The sequence below is a fragment of the Adiantum capillus-veneris genome, chromosome 23 (assembly GCF_014529385.1).
Source record: "Adiantum capillus-veneris isolate H3 chromosome 23, ASM1452938v2, whole genome shotgun sequence".
In the NCBI taxonomy this organism is placed as follows: Eukaryota; Viridiplantae; Streptophyta; class Polypodiopsida; order Polypodiales; family Pteridaceae; genus Adiantum; species Adiantum capillus-veneris.
In genome coordinates, this window is record NC_140953.1 from 67159149 (window position 1) to 67163899 (window position 4751).

Below are 4751 nucleotides of genomic sequence, written 5' to 3' on the forward strand. Positions count from 1 at the left end.
GCGATAGTGCCGTTTTCAATGTCAAAGATGTCAGTTGAGAGTAAGCGAAAAAGGAGAAGTTCCACCTCGAAATAGAGGAAAGTAATGTGAAAACTTGGAAAATAAATATAGTTCTCAACATTTTCTCTAGGCATATTCAAGAAAAGAAATTTTGTAGGTCTATAAACATATTTTTTCCCGAACCCTTTAGTGGGGAGAGAGAGAGAGAGAGAGAGAGAGAGAGAGAGAGAGAGAGAGAGAGAGATGCATGTGCGCGCGCACACACTCACTCATTTTCATAATGAAAAAGTTCAAATGCATATACTAAGGCTTGAAATGACACCTGTGAAAGTTAATGTGAGGGTGACTACTTCCATTTGAGCTTGTGCATCTCAAAAGCTGTGTGGAGGCAAATATTAAAATCATATTATGTTATCAACTTCTATAAGAGGAGCCCTTCTTTTGCCTTTCTGCATCTCACAGAATTTGTAAGCTCATATAGTTATAGATTACCTTTAGCTTTGCTTGCCAATGGCTTTTATGAAATCGTGAAAGAGCAGCCTTCTCTCGCCTTTATGCATCTCAGAATTTGTGAGCTCATTTACTTATAAATTACCTTTAGCTTTGCTTGCCAATGGCTTCCAAAGAACATAGTGAGAGTTCTCTCGTTGCCGAAGGACAAGAATGGTTTGTAAGCAGTGGAGACTCCGATGATGTTGACAGCATGGACTTCGAAGGCGGTGAGGCTTATTGACGCCTTTTGTGTTGTAGTTGCTCATTTTGGTTCATCAAACTTTCGAAGAATTTGTATTGTGAAATCTATCTCTAACTTGTGTTGCGAATGTGGTGCTAGTTCTGAATTTGGCGAATATCAATTGGCGAATATCGTTATTCGATAATCATTACTTCCATTACTCTTTTGCAAATGTAATGTTTGTTTTGGTCATTCTCTTCTTTCTATGTCATACTACACTTGAATCCTTCCATGGGCTTCGCTTGTCTTCCGTCCCTACTCACATCGTCAAAAGATAGTCAAAATGCAGCAGTAGGTCAATAGTAATCTTGCTCTAATGAATTGATTTACCTCAACAAGTAGAGGAAGGCTTACATTTTAGTGGTTTTTAGAAAAAGTCAAATGCATTGCTTTTGAAAACAGTGATCGAGCACATCGCATGTGTAGCGCGTAGGCCACGCTCCCATACCAATACTTCGAGTGCTTGAGCCTATGAGCACTACCTCTTGAATACACCATTTGATGCACAATGAGATTTTGAAACACTTAGGTTTTATTTTGCATCCTTGCACTGTGCATTCTCTCCAACATAGTAGCTTTGCGCGCGTAACATGTGCACACAATATGCTTACATGCTCATTCTCATTACATAGCCATCGAATCTCTGTGTGTGTGTGTGTGTGTGTGTGTGTGTGTGTGTGTGTGTGTACGCGTGCGTGTGTGTAATACACAGAAGTGTACGTAGACCTTTACCACAAGCACATTCACCGCTCTCTTATGATTGCCCATCTTCCTATAATTGCAAGTACGTCTCTACCTTCTAGTTGCTTTAGTATGCAAGAAGTAACCATACGAAAAGGTTGTCACGCAAGGAAATTTCTGTCGCAAATGAGTGCTTCTATTTCTACTTATCGCTACCGAACTTTTCCTTATATGTGAAAGGCATTATGTCCTCATAATTGATCTTCTACAGAGCTTCGAAGGTTGACAAAAGGTACTCTGAGCTCGAGTCGTAAATGTGTCGACGTGTCCTCAATTGCATGCACATCATCGCCGCCTCGCAAAAGATCAAAGGAATAGCTGAATAAGCCCCACAAGCCTATTGCACGCGAATTGTTTCGTTTGAACGACTCCGTGAACTCTAGATGTGAGCCTTTCGTTTTTCGAAAGTGCCTTTCTTTGAGAGTCGTTTTATCGAGTCGTAGAGCTATTTCCTGATTTTACTATCTTTTGGATTATGTAGGCAACCAAGTTGTGGAGGACCCCATTAATGTCAAGAAGGAAGCATATCTTGAAATACCTGTTTCGCCTTTGTCTACTGAGCCTCTTGTGCCACTGCAAGGAACAATCGGCCTAAACCTGATTGAGCGCCCACCTCTGAACATTGCTAATGATCCAAGTCCAATTGAAGTCGAGCCTTCTATTCAAGATTCTAGGCTATATGCACCAGATGAATCACCTCAACTACATAGCAAGTCTACTGATCTTAGTATTGTTCCATTTGCTCAAAGTCTTCTACCACAATTCTTGATTACTAACATCTCTGATTCTAGCCCGTGATTATGTATTGAGGGCAAGATATTGAACCTGTATGGCACCTACAAAGTTGGCCTTGACCAGTTGAAGTACAATCGCTACTTGAAGGTCGACCTGGTCGATGAAGAATGCACGGACACTATCACGGTGGTGGTGAATGATCCATACATAGACCTCTACATCGACAAGCTCCACCTCGCTGACTTTGTTCACATCGACAGCCCAATTGTTAGGCGCAAAAATAGAGCAGATGGGGGATCAGCATTGTATTCCTTGTACATTGATGCTACAACTGCTGTAAGCGCAGCACAACCTTTCCCAGTGTCCCTCACCTTCGCCCCTGATTGCAAGATACGTGCATTTCTTGATGACATAGGTGCACAACAATCTTCAACTGGACGTTCTCAGTTAAGCACACTTGCTTTTGTTATTTTACAAAAGCACAACTCACAATCAAGATTTGGTGGACCTGTCGGTGACCTTCTAGTTGCAGATGGTCCTCTCCCATCAGATAGGGCATTTGTAAGAATTGACCTACCTTGCTTATTACTTTCTAGTCTTCTATTATAGATTTTAAATCTTCCATCATACAGCCATGCTCTTTCTGATTTGATTTACATACTCAATATTCTCTTGCAGCTGAGTTTTGTGAACTCTCACAAAGATGATTGCCAACAGTTGCTTCAAGAAATGGTTGTTGATGGCCCTGTAATGTGTGTCGCAAGAAACATTGGAGCATTCCTCGGCAAACCAAACACCTTGTCGATACTAGATGTCACAATTCTAGTGCCTGTTCGTAGTGTGCGCCTTAGGGAGGACCTTGCTGCTGTCTTCCAAACTCAAACCGAAAATTTGGGGTACAATCGTGAGGTGTGCTCATGTAGAATAAAGTGATATATTCCAAGTCCCTCCTCTCAAACTCTAACATAGTTATCTGCTGCAGGTTGTTGGCACGCTTCGATTTGTCAACTTCAATAGCATGTTGTTGGAGAAGCATTGCTCAAATTGCAAATCCACAAAAGTCTACAGACTAAGACAAGCACCTTATTGCGGATCTTGCAATAAAAACACCACAATAATCACGACACCAAAGTTGGAGGCACGTATTGCAATAAAAGACAAAAAGCTTCTCGATGTGCAAGTAATTGGTGCAGCAGTTGATGTAGTCCTTGGATTGGATAGGACCTTCAACGAAATCTACATTGAGTCTGCTTTTGAGGCAAGAGATACCTTGGCAACAACCTTACGCTTTGGCCGCTTCAAGATCAACGCAAGTGGGCATGTGGTGGCGTACCAAACCGAAACTTAGTGTTTCGAATGTCCATCTTTTATTATTAGCTGCCCTTAATTTTGCACGCTTGTTCTAACTATATGCTTGAATGAAACGAATGCTTCCATCCCCTGCTTTTTTGTAAGTGCTTCCGCACAATTTTGGTTGTGCTTCTAACTATTGTGATTGGATGTAACCAATGCTCCCATCCTCTACTTTTTTGTAGGTGCTTTCACACAATTTTGGCTGCGCTCCTAACTACTGTGGTTGTTGCTCAAAAGATTGTCTATTTCTCTTCTCTCTCTCTCTCTCTCTCTCTCTCTCTCTCTCTCTCTCTTCCCATCTACAAAGAAAGACAAATAGGCACACACAAATATAGAAAACGCTCTCTCTCTCTCTCTCTCTCTCTCTCTCTCTCTCTCTCTCTCTCTCTCTCGCCCTCCCCTCATACACACATACATACAAACACAAACACATAGACAAATAGCCATATCGATATTTGCATACATACGTGTGAAAAGATAGAGACACACACCCAGAAACAAACAAACACATGGACATAATTTCCACTAGACATGGAAAATGCTACTGATTTGAGTATTCCAAAAGAGGTAGACGTTGACATGATATTCATGCAGACACATCCTTTTAATCAAGAATTGTTTCTAGCACTCCATAGTGTGTTGCAAACAAAGTTAAGCTTTGGATCATTTAGGCTTGCAATGCAACAATGCTTGTTCGAGAACTACTTAACGAATTTTATCACGCACTCTTCAGCTTCATTGTTCTTTGCTTCACATTTGGAGTCCTTAAGTGAAAGAGCTACGCAATTGAATGCTTTATATGAAACTTGCAAAACATCAATGACTCTCACAATGGAAGTGATAAATATTTTCTCTCACAAATTCGAAAAAGCACTTGTTGTAATCCTTCGCAATTGCTACAAGCGGCAACAACAAACAAGAAGTAATTGGAAAATCAACCGAACAATTTAAAAAAGGGCTTCTAATTATGGATGCATCTACTATGGGCTTAATCTATTATCCTTTTGTAACTTTGCCATCGCGTTGTAAGCTTGTCCACTGGACAATTGCAGAATGCGATGAATTAACGCGCTTATGGAGGAGAACATGGATAAGCCGGCTACTCAAATCGCAAATCTTTTTCTCGAAAAGGAACCACTTTGTGTCCATACACACTCTGCAATTACAACAAAACTAAAGCGACTACGAC

The 4751-nt window shown here is 40.9% G+C and overlaps 1 pseudogene; it reads left to right on the forward strand.

Annotated features, from left to right (window-relative positions):
• The first annotated feature begins 613 nt into the window (after window positions 1-613).
• LOC147427908 (uncharacterized) lies at window positions 614-3596 on the forward strand (annotated as a pseudogene).
• The last annotated feature ends 1155 nt before the right edge of the window (window positions 3597-4751 follow it).